Below are 12,808 nucleotides of genomic sequence, written 5' to 3' on the forward strand. Positions count from 1 at the left end.
TTCATAGGCAAGGTAGAGATGGAGGACAGGAAAACACTAACACCCGAGCCATGCCACCACCAATCTATTCCTCCAAACCCTTCTGTACATGCGCGCTGCACAAACATGAGGCTCCTCCTCCTCGTCAACCCCACATGGTTCAACTGGATCTGTCCACGCTCGTGGCTTTCTTTGTTGCCTTCCATTGATGTGGTTCTTGATTCAATGTTCTGAAAGCTACAGATGAGGCGTACTACAGATGCAGCGTGCTCAAGTGTAGGAGATTGTCAGTATAATCTTGTTGAATTGATGTGGGGGAGGAGGATATCTAATTGCTGAAACATCCAAAAAAGGGGACTTTGTCCTTTATTTTGAACCCTTTATATTCTGTTATTAGTACATTGGGATGCATTATGACTGTAATAAAATATGTTCACATTTGTTCTTAAGGTGAGCCACAAGATTCAGGAATATCATTGTAGAATGTTTTTGAATTAGGCCAACTATCCCAATTTTTCGAGTTTGCATGGGCCTGCAATGCATTACGGAGGCATTTGGAGGTAGCATTTATCTGTATACCAGGTCAGTAGTTTTTAATTGCCTCTGCTTTTGTTTCTCAAACATTTATGACATGAATATGCAGGAAAGGTTATTCGTGCACCTTCTAGAGTGACGCATGGGAAAATCTCTCCAGTTCATTACGATGAGGAATTGGGAAATTCCTTATTCAATTGCTTGCCAAAGTATGTTTTTTTAAATGAGTTTTAGTATTTACTATGCTTTAATTTCTGAATCATTGAATCATCTGGGATGCATGCATGCAAAGGTAGTTTCATGTCATCTGTTGGTTGCTGAAGTAGTGTGTTGGAAATTTTGCAGATGTCGTGCGGTACTACAAGCAGAACGCCGATGAAACATGGGTCGACGTCTCGCTGAATAGCCTGCTTCCAGGCTCAGTCCTCAATTGCCAGCGCCAGCTGTCAGGATGTCTCATCTAGGAAAAGCCTAATGGCTACTCAAAGGTCTGTTGTTTGTCCATGATTTAGATCTTCAGTTTTCGCACGTTCTCAGTACAATACCTGATGATTTAGATCATGAGATTTGTGTGACCTAGGTGGAACACGTTGAGGTGGACGATAGGTCAGAGCACAACATCTACAAGCTGTTGGGGGCAAGCAACAGTTCTGCAGTTGTACAGAAGCACTGACCATAGACAGTGAATTTGTTAATGCACTTACAGGTAACTTGCTTGCCTGGAATAACGTAGAGCATCAATATAAAATCCAGAATGCAAACTCAACATTTCTAAGACCTGTAAATATTTGGCACAATTTAAAAAAAAATAGGAATGGCTTATGACTACTAGAGTTTATAGCATATGTACATGTAAAGGATAAAGTACATGGGTACTGTAATGTATATTTTTCCACAAAATGTTGTATGAGGAGGTTACGTGAAAGCACTATACGTGAATTTTGGGATGCATAGGTTTGGTTTGCAGTCATGACGACATTCTTATCTATTTATTGGGATATTTTGCATCATTTTCATAATCCTTGCTGCAGAGAGGTCAGGCTAAACTTCTCTCAGAAGGTTGGGAAGGAGGATCTAAAAGAGGCTGCTTAGAAATCTCCACAGGTAATTATATTTTGTCTGAGCACAAAATTTTAATGGCAGACAAATAGTAGTTCTTGCATTTTATTCATGTTAACTTTCCCTAACATTGCGACCCCCAAAACAACACCAACAGACACCCACCCGTCATGTCTCCTGTTGGAATCTTTATTGTTTTCAATTTTAATTTATATGATATCCAGGGTTGCTATGCAAGGCATTTTTATAAACCTCGGACGATGGGTCGAATTCTTTCGTTTCACACTCCAAAATAGTGTTTGATGGGACGTCATTGAGGTTTTTAACAGTCTGATGGAAACCCAGTGCATGAAATACTGCCAGTTTCTGGAATTTGAATGAAGGAGGGGGAAATGGTGCAATGACAATAGTTCTGAGTTTTTTTTAGAATAAAAGAGGGATGGACATGTTATGACTTAAAAGCCTCAAAAGTTGATCAGAAATCAAATACTCTAGGGTCATGATGAAATGTGGTGGTTCTCTTAAATAACACTAAAATGAAAGTTGCTGGGTCTTAAAAAATTATAAATTAAAAATACTCTAGGCAACTTGTCGTCGACCTCCACAACCGCATCGAGGCCACCTAACCAGTTGAGCTTGGGGCCTAGGGCCACTTCCTCAAAAATCAAATTAAAAATGATAGGTATTTTATGAGTACTAATTGATTTTGGCTTCTACATCAAATATTTTATGAATAGTAATTGCTTTTGGCTTCTACATCATGCCTTGTTACAAATTCAGGGGCAGGGGGTAGGATCCTAGCTGTAACTGTTCCATAGGGAGGCTAGCTGCATACATTGGTTTCAGATGAATTTTGGAGCATGTTTCCTCCTCAAATATCACTTCTTCTTTAGGAAGCCCAATTGAAAAAGGTAAATATTTCTATTACCTTGACTTTTTTCTATAGTAGATAGTTGTATTATTTGTTTTCTCAGTGTTTAGATACAAAATTGACAGGTGTAGCATGTCTTAGATATTGTATTGCTAAATTCAGTGGCATGTTTGTCGGAGACCAACCATTTAGAAAATTAACATTGAACCGGGCGAGATGCTTAGTTACTATGAATCAGATTGTTAATTGGTCTACAATTTGGCGTTTTTAGAAAAAAAAGTGTTTGTAAGTGGCTGCTCTAATTAGAGTTTATAGCATTTAGTTCAGAATTATTATGAGTGGTAGAATGGAATGAGCCTATAAATTTTGGTCATGCACTATATAAAATATAAGTTTGTTCATGTTATTTTCGCAGCTGTAGATCTAATTTGATTCTTCCTTTCCTCCCGTGGTGGGATCAATCAAATACGAAATGGCCAAGAACTGCTGACGATGATGACAACGTGGCCACCATCGCCGCCCTCAGGTAGGCCATCCTCCAAGAGCTCAACCTCCACGCCTCTGTTATAAAGGTCCTTTCCTCCCCACCTATATGTTTTCTATTGAATCCACAATGACTAGATTAGGTAAAGCTTCATCGATGAGCTTAGCATCCTACTATAACATGATGAATGTACACACGGATCAGTTTAGGAAACTACTGAAACTTATCTGTTCTATTTTCAATAAAGATAAATCAACTTATCTTGCAGCTTTGCTGCTTGCTATTGTCTTAGATTAATTAAGCCATATTTGAGCAGACCACTATGCCAAGTATTGCACTTTGAAATCCAGCAACTATACGACTATACCCAAAATGCTTAAAAGACTATATATATATTGTTTATTTATTTAAAAAATGTAATTCAGTTTAGTGTATATGTATAAGAAAATCCTATCAGTTCAATATTGTTTGTCTTGTCTGGTGGTATGACTTGTGATGAAATTAATTTCTTTCTTAGAATTATATTTCATTTCATTGACAATTGATTTGTTAGAGCGAGAATTTGATCATAGTCCATGCATTCCTCCCCAAACGATCAAAGCGGGGTTGTTTTCTTTTTTTAGTCTTCACTTCTTTCTGCTACCTTTGCCTTTCACCATTTGATTCCATGTAGGCCTAACATGTTTACCACCTAATCTCTACTTCTTTAAAGCACCAATTTTCACCGTTGTGCATCACACACTTTCTACCGTCACGCATAAAGCACATCTGTTTTTAGTCTATATCTATCCACTTCTATCTCTACCCACCTCCATTCACCCCTTAAAGCGGGGTTGTTTGTGCGTCCGCCTCCGTCCGGCTCACCCATTCCCTCCCCACATCTGTTTAACCGTCCACACGCACCTGTCACCGCCCTTCGCAACGCCAACACACGCCACAGAGAGGTTTTTCTCTTCTCAGTCACTCCCTGTTTATTTTGTTGACTCGACAGAGTCATTGGCTTATCAATTAATTTTTAAGGAACTTTTGGAGATGTTGTGCGATAGCATATCGATATAGCCAATATTATCGGCAAAAGTTAACAAGAGTTAAATCTTGCTGATGATGTTTTTTCCAGTACAACCTCAATATGAAGATTTTGCGAACTTTTAGCATAGTAATGGTCAAGGCTGAATAGTGGGAAAGATTATGACCATTTAAAGACTGACACGTTGTTTTGTTTTTGTCCTAGGATCAAACATGAGCCATTTTGCATACATTTGCATTATTGTGGATTTGCTTAATTCGTATATAACATTGAGAATTTTGCCATGCCACCCTTTATGTGGAACGATCCCAACAGTATCTCATGCACTTGCTTACCTAGAACCTATCATGTGCTGCTAATGTTTGGCAAGAGTGCACATTTTGTTTTAAATACTTAGGAGATGTGCTTTGCCATGTGAGATAGCCACACACTGTTACTGATTGTTCATTCCATGAGGAATACTACATGATACACTCAAAGTTAACACAAATATGCTCTCCGGTGAATAATCTACTTGCTTAGTATCCATATTGTCCATTGCATTTTGAATTAGTTCTGAATGTGCTTCCTTCCTTTGTATTTTCAGAGCTGCTACAATAAAAACTTAAATAATTAACATTTTACTTCACACTTTTGTTTATCTATTCTTACAGTTAGTGGACACTTTTGCTAAACTCCAATGCCACTCTTTCTTATTCTATTCTTACGTTGGTACCATTTTTTGAAAAAAATCTTCTATTCCTTCTTATGTCTCATGTGATGAAAGAAGTTAATTGCTTACAACCTGAAACAGACAAAGAAGCTAGAGATAATAAAGGGGTCTCTAAGAAAGAATTTCTATCTGAAAATCTTTTCACCAAATGTCCTAGACATCACCATGGTTGACCTCCCTGGAATAACATGTACCTGTGCCACTTGGAGATCAGCCCAGTGATATTGAGTCAAGAATAAGAGCAATGACCATACAATACATTAGGCATCTAAGTTGTATTATCTTCGTTGTTTCTCCTGCAAATGCTGACTTAGCTCATTCTGATGCTCTCCAACTAGCAAGGCTTGCTGATCCTAATGGTACTTAATCAACTTAAATAATGTGTTTTATTACTATTTTCTTTGTAGTAGATTGCTAGCTATGTGTAAACATTTAACTCCTTGTTTTACTGGCAGGGTCTCGTACAATCCTTCCTATCACTAAGGTATTTATTTACTGTACACAACCAAAGTTGTATAGTCCTGTGATCACTGTATGGTCATTTTGATAACCTCATTTCAATGTCTTTAGTTTATCATGGGCAGGGGCACTCATGCTCGTAACTTGTTCCTAGGAAATGTGATTCCAGTCAAGTTTGGTTATGTAAGTGTTGTAAATCGCAATCAAGAGGTATATTCTTTCCCGAACCATAGGTCTCGTAAAATTTGATTATCAATTTGTGTTTTCTCTCAATAGTAGTTATTTATACAGCCTTCCAATGCTAGCTTGGTTGGGATAAAAATCTTTGTTGTTTTTCATTCGTTGGTTCTACGGCCCCACACAATGCTAGATTGATGTCTACATTCACAAGGAACAAACAATGGAAGCAAGCATCAAGGGTGTGTGAGGAAGTTCTGTCATGCCTACCAAATTTGTAAGAAGATTCTTCTGATATTCCTAGATCCCTGGCACACTATTGTTTATTTTAGAAATTTTATTGACACACTGCCTAACACAGCACCACCCTCTGTCAACCAACTAATTCATGGTGGGATGACGATGGTGTGAACTGTAAAGAGGCAGGTGGCTCAACTTCTCGATCCAGTGGTGCGAAGCCTCAATCAACATTGTTCAGGGTGTTGTCAGCCAGATTCGGCATTAGCAGTAGCCCACGACTGTTCTAGCTGCCCCAAAAATATCAGTTGGCATGAGGGAAGATACAAACAACATCTCTGGCCTGGTTAGCTATGAGTGTCCCAAAGTCATCATGTAGGAGAGACACCATGGATTGGATTTGCAAGGTGGAAAAAAAGAAATACTTTAGAATTTGTTGGTTCTTGCATCTCAATCCTTCTATCTAATGGAAAAATTGATTTGTTTTAGGAATGTTGATGCTTGCCTGCACTATCTATATGATAACTTTGCATGATCAAAATTTTGTTGTGTGTCCTACATTTTGTAGCTTGTTGGTGATTCATGTGCAAGAGACACCCGGTTTTTCATGGTTGTCCCTGCTCCTCATATTTAAATGGTAAAAAACTAAAATTATACATAAATGAAGATTCAAACATGATTATTGGTTTCAAACCCACCTAAACAACAGCATGCTACTAATGGTTACATTATAATGGTGAAATAGCTTGATTACAATAACAAAATTTATGTATGACTAGGATCCTAAATAGATTACGAAACATTTTTCTTATAGCATTATAACATTATCGTGGTATTATATGTTTCCGTTGCAACGCACGGGCACTCACCTAGTTACGATATAAGGGGTCGATTAATTCATCAATACTATATGATAAAAAATATTGTATAATGTTATCAAGTTTCAACACTCGATATGTAATAAGTATTCTAAATCTTTATAAATTATCTTAGTTCATGAATCCATTTTGTAGCTAATTGATATATTAAACTAAAGTTGTGATGCAAAAACAATATTAAAATAATAAAGATGATATAACGATGAATATCCAATTCATCCGACTGATGAAATTTAACTTTTATATAATGACTCTAGTATTTATGAGGCAGCTAACAATTTTTTGAGAGAATTCAAAAATTCAACTAGCCTCGAGGATTCATGAAAATTCGTCAACCTATATAGATACATGTCAAATTTGTCATGTACACACCAACTATCAGGTTACAACTTTAGTTGAAATTTGTAGATTTTATTATCCATAAGATCTAATGTAGTATGTATATAAGTTGCTGACGCTCATTCTGCTGCTTCGTGTGATCACCTTTTTTGGACTTCAGTTGTGGGGTTATGGCACAGACAAGTTGAAAGTCGCCTAGAGGGGGGTGAATAGGGCGAAACTGAAATTTACAAAGTTAATCATAACTACAAGCCGGGTTAGCATTAGAAATATAATCAAGTCCGCGAGAGAGGGTGGAAAACAAATCGTAAGCGAATAAGGAGTGTGACATGCGGATTTATTTTACCGAGGTTCGGTTCTCGCAAACCTACTCCCCGTTGAAGTGGTCACAAAGACCGGGTCTCTTTCAACCCTTTCCCTCTCTCAAACGGTCCCTCGGACCGAGTGAGCTTCTTCTTCTCAATCAAACGGGAACAAAACTTCCCCGCAAGGGCCACCACACAATTGGTGCCTCTTGCCTTGGTTACAATTGAGTTGATCGCAAGAAAGAATCAAAGAAGAAAGCAATCCAAGCGCAAGAGCTCGAAAGAACACAAGCAAATCTCTCTCACTAATCACTAAGGCGTTGTGTGGAATTTGGAGAGGATTTGATCACTTGGGTGTGTCTAGAATTAAATGCTAGAGCTCTTGTAAGTGGTTGAAGTATGAAAACTTGGATGCCAATAAATGTGGGGTGGTTGGGGTATTTATAGCCCCAACCACCACAAAGTGGCCGTTGGAAGGCTGCAGTCGCATGGCGCACCGGACAGTCCGGTGCGCCACCGGAAAGTGTCCGGTGCGCCAGCCACGTCAGCAGACCGTTGGGGTTCGACCGTTGGAGCTCTGACTGCTGGGCCCGCCTGGATGTCCGGTGGCACACCGGACATGCACTGTAGGGTGTTTGGTGCGCCACTTCGCGCGTGCCTGACTTCTGCACGCTCTGGCGCGCATTTAATGCTTCTGCAGGTGACCGTTGGCGCGAAGTAGCCGTTGCTCCGCTGGCTCACCGGACAGTCCGGTGAATTATAGCGGAGCAAATTCCCGAAGCTGGCGAGTTCCAGAGTCGCTCTCCTCTGGGGCACCGGACAGTCCGGTGAATTATAGCGGAGCGCCTCTGGATTTTCCCGAAGGTGAAGAGTTTAGCATGAAGTCCCCTGGTGCACCGGACACTGTCCGGTGGCACACCGGACAGTCCGGTGCGCCAGACCAGGGCACACTTCGGTTATCCCTTGCTCTCTTTATTGAACCCAATTCTTGGTCTTTTTATTGGCTAAGTGTGAACCTTTGACACCTGTATAACTTATACACTAGAGCAAAACTAGTTAGTCCAATTATTTGTGTTGGGCAATTCAACCACCAAAATCAATTAGGAAATAGGTGTAAGCCTAATTCCCTTTCAATCTCCCCCTTTTTGGTGATTGATGCCAACACAAACCAAAGCAAGTATAGAAATTCATAGTTGAACTAGTTTGCATAATGTAAGTGCAAAGGTTGCTTGGAATTGAGCCAATATAAATACTTATAAGATACGCATGGATTGTTTATTCAATTTTTGATATTTTGGACCACGCTTGCACCACATGTTTTGTTTTTGCAAATTCTTTTGTAAATCCTTTTTCAAAGTTCTTTTGCAAATATTCAAAGGTAAATGAATAAGATTTCGCGAAGCATTTTCAAGATTTGAAATTTTCTCCCCCTGTTTCAAATGCTTTTCCTTTGACTAAACAAAACTCCCCCTAAATGAAATCCTCCTCATAGTGTTCAAGAGGGTTTTGAGATATTGATTTTGAAAATACTATTCTCTCCCCCTTTTTGAACACAAGGAGATACCAAATTGAAAAATCATACCAATTGAAAAACTCTTTTTTAAAATTAGGTGGTGGTGCGGTCCTTTTGCTTTGGGCTAATACTCTCTCCCCCTTTGGCATGAATCGCCAAAAACGGAGTCATTAGAGCCCTTCGAATTACTTTTCTCCTCCTTTGGTCATAAATGAATGAGTGAAGATTATACCAAAGATGGAGTCCTTTTGCGTAGGCTCTCTCCCCCAAAGATGGAGAGTTGCCCGGAGCGACGGCGAAGGATGAGTTACGGAGTGGAAGCCTTTGTCTTCGCCGAAGACTCCATTTCCCTTTCAATATACCTATGACTTGGTTTGAAATTCACTTGAAAACACATTAGTCATAGCACATGAAAGAGACATGATCAAAGGTATGTGAATGAGCTATGTGTGCAAATCAACAAAAGAAATTTCTAGAATCAAGGATATTGAGCTCATGCCTAAGTTTGTTAAAAGTTTGTTCATCAAGTGGCTTGGTAAAGATATCGGCTAATTGATCTTTAGTGTTAATATATGAAATCTCGATATCTCCCTTTTGTTGGTGATCCCTTAAAAAGTGATACCGAATGGCTATGTGTTTAGTGCGGCTATGTTCAACGGGATTATCCGTCATGCGGATTGCACTCTCATTATCACATAGAAGAGGAACTTTGGTTAATTTGTAACCATAGTCCCTAAGGGTTTGCCTCATCCAAAATAGTTGCGCGCAACAATGGCCTGAGGCAATGTACTCGGCTTCAGCGGTAGAAAGAGCTACGGAATTTTGCTTCTTTGAAGCCCAAGACACCAAGGATCTTCCCAAGAACTGGCAAGTCCCCGATGTGCTCTTTCTATTGATTTTGCACCCCGCCCAATCGCCATCTGAATAACCAATCAAATCAAATGTGGATCCCCTAGGATACCAAAGGCCAAACTTAGGAGTATAAACTAAATATCTCAAGATTCGTTTTACGGCCGTAAGGTGAGCTTCCTTAGGGTCGGTTTGGAATCTTGCACACATGCATACGGAAAGCATAATATCCGGTCGAGATGCACATAAATATAGCAAAGAGCCTATCATTGACCGGTATACCTTTTGATCGACGGATTTACCTCCCTCGTCGAGGTCGAGATGCCCATTGGTTCCCATGGGTGTCTTGATGGGTTTGGCATCCTTCATCCCAAACTTGCTTAGAATATCTTGAGTATACTTCATTTGGCTTAGGAAGGTGCCCTCTTGGAGTTGCTTTACTTGAAATCCTAAGAAATACTTCAACTCCCCCATCATAGACATCTTGAATTTTTGTGTCATGATCCTACTAAACTCTTCACATGTAGATTCGTTAGTAGACCCAAATATAATATCATCAACATAAATTTGGCATACAAACAAATCATTTTCAAGTGTTTTGGTAAAGAGTGTAGGATCGGCCTTTCCGACTTTGAATCCATTAGTGATAAGAAAATCTCTAAGGCATTCATACCATGATCTTGGGGCTTGCTTGAGCCCATAAAGCGCCTTAGAGAGTTTATACACATGATTAGGGTACTCACTATCTTCAAAGCCGGGAGGTTGCTCAACATAGACCTCTTCCTTGATTGGTCCATTGAGGAAGGCACTCTTCACGTCCATTTGATAAAGCTTGAAGCCATGGTAAGTAGCATAGGCCAATAATATTCAAATTGACTCAAGCCTAGCTACGGGTGCATAGGTTTCTCCGAAATCCAAACCTTCGACTTGGGAGTATCCCTTGGCCACAAGTCGAGCTTTGTTCCTTGTCACCACACCATGCTCGTCTTGCTTGTTGCAGAAGACCCATTTGGTTCCTACAACATTTTGATTAGGACATGGAACTAAATGCCATACCTCATTCCTAGTGAAGTTGTTGAGCTCCTCTTGCATCGCCACCACCTAATCCGAATCTTGTAGTGCTTCCTCTACCCTGTGTGGCTCAATAGAGGAAACAAAAGAGTAATGCTCACAAAAATGTGCAACACGAGATCTAGTGGTTACCCCCTTATGAATGTCACCGAGGATGGTGTCGACGGGGTGATCTCGTTGGATTGCTTGGTGGACTCGTGGGTGTGGCGGCCTCGGTTCTTCATCCTCCTTGTCTTGATCATTTGCATCTCCCCCTTGATCATTGTCGTCATCTTGAGGTGGCTCATTTGCTTGATCTTCTCCTTCATCAACTTGAGCCTCATCATTATTTTGAGTTGGTGGAGATGCTTGCGTGGAGGAGGATGGTTGATCTTGTGCATTTGTAGGCTCTTCGGATTCCTTAGGACACATATCCCCAATGGACATGTTCCTTAGCGCGATGCACGGAGCCTCTTCATCACCTATCTCATCAAGATCAACTTGCTCTACTTGAGAGTCGTTAGTCTCATCAAACACAACGTCACAAGAAACTTCAACTTGTCCGGAGGACTTGTTAAAGACTCTATATGCCCTTGTGTTTGAATCATATCCTAGTAAAAAGCCTTCTACAGTCTTAGGAGCAAACTTAGATTTTCTACCTCTTTTAACAAGAATAAAGCATTTGCTACCAAAGACTCTAAAATATGAAATATTGGGCTTTTTACCGGTTAGGAGTTCATATGATGTCTTCTTGAGGATTCGGTGTAGATATAACCGGTTGATGGCGTAGCAGGCGGTGTTGACCGCCTCGGCCCAAAACCGATCTGAAGTCTTGTACTCATCAAGCATGGTTCTTGCCATGTCCAATAGAGTTCTATTCTTCCTCTCCACTACACCATTTTGTTGTGGCGCGTAGGGAGAGGAGAACTCATGCTTGATGCCCTCCTCCTCAAGGAAGCCTTCAATTTGAGAGTTCTTGAACTCCGTCCCGTTGTCGCTTCTAATTTTCCTGATCCTTAAGCCGAACTCGTTTTGAGCCCGTCTCAAGAATCCCTTTAATGTTTCTTGGGTATGAGATTTTTCCTGCAAAAAGAATACCCAAGTGAAGCGAGAATAATTGTTGGGGGCCTTCGGCTTCCGAAGGTTCTCAAAAACGTAATTGACTATGTTCTCCAAAAGAAATATGTGAACAGGTACCTTCGAAGTCAAGTTGCGAGTATACAAAGGCATGGTTAAGACGAAGCTTAACTGAGCCGGCAATCACGACGAAGGATAAGACGATCACGAAGCTATGCGCAGAAGAGCTTCGGCATAACGGCGGAAAGGGAAACCGATTTAAAGATGAAAAGCCAGATTAGACCTCGAAGAATTACTATAGAGTTATTGATAAATGTAAAGGGCATTAATGTAATCTTGCATGGGCTACGACCCGTGCCTATAAATAGGTGAACAGTATTCCCGTACTGTTCACGCTGACTTGGCATTCACTTTTGCGCCACACCTGTATTTTCTTTCCTTCAAGCCGAAGGTACATTTGTAATTTATCTCTATTTACACAAGTAATACAAATAGAAATAGATTAAGAATAATGTTTACAGAAATTATGTTACTTTCTGTATTTTGTTTGAATGTTCTCCACTTTTTATCATGGTCATAAAGGTACGTCCTTCATGACCTTCGTCCTAAATTCGTTATATCCGAAGGGGAATAATGATTTGAAGGATGAAGGGCTTTTGATACTTAACATTTTATGTTGCCTTGTTCTTGATTCATAGCATTTGAGAACAAGTCCCCAACATTGGCGCCCACCTCCGGTGAACTCACTTCCATCTTTTGAGTCTTGAACACTTTCGGCAAGCATCACCTTCGTCATGCCGCCGAAAAAGGCTTCAGCAACAGGGGCTGGTACTTTACAGCCGCTGGATCCCAATTAGGACGTCCTTTCTCTTAGAGAGGCCCGAAGCCAGAAGAGGAAGGCTGTTAGTCCAACACCTCCGGAGGATGACTTGGATCAGGAGATCCAAAACCTGGAGATCCTTCAGCAACAGGTGCAGCGCAAGAAGGAGAAGATGGCTCGTCTAGCTGACCTTCAAAGACAGATAGACGAAGCTTCTGAAGAGGTTCGTCATCTTGTTCAAGATGATCAGAGCCGAAGGCCTCCACGCAGAGAGCTCCATCAGGAAGGCTTCCACAATGAGGACGACTGGTATGAAGATTTCCATCATGGAAACTTTGCTTTCGATGATGCTTCTCCTCTCTCAACAGAATTGCAGGCTACACCATGGCCCCAGTCTTACAAGCCACCCCAGCTCCCCATGTATGACGGTCATACAGA

General features: G+C 40.5%; 1 long non-coding RNA gene across 1 annotated transcript; it reads left to right on the plus strand.

The window, feature by feature from the left end:
* Positions 1-628: 628 nt before the first annotated feature.
* Positions 629-6,027, plus strand: LOC103632216 (uncharacterized). Its single transcript, XR_002748866.1, has 11 exons — positions 629-722; positions 859-1,001; positions 1,094-1,219; positions 1,545-1,617; positions 2,353-2,483; positions 2,859-2,969; positions 4,748-5,025; positions 5,122-5,150; positions 5,251-5,335; positions 5,496-5,579; positions 5,664-6,027. It is a non-coding gene; the product is annotated as an uncharacterized lncRNA (long non-coding RNA).
* The last annotated feature ends 6,781 nt before the right edge of the window (positions 6,028-12,808 follow it).

The sequence above is a fragment of the Zea mays genome, chromosome 7 (genome assembly GCF_902167145.1).
Source record: "Zea mays cultivar B73 chromosome 7, Zm-B73-REFERENCE-NAM-5.0, whole genome shotgun sequence".
NCBI classification, from domain to species: domain Eukaryota; kingdom Viridiplantae; phylum Streptophyta; class Magnoliopsida; order Poales; family Poaceae; genus Zea; species Zea mays.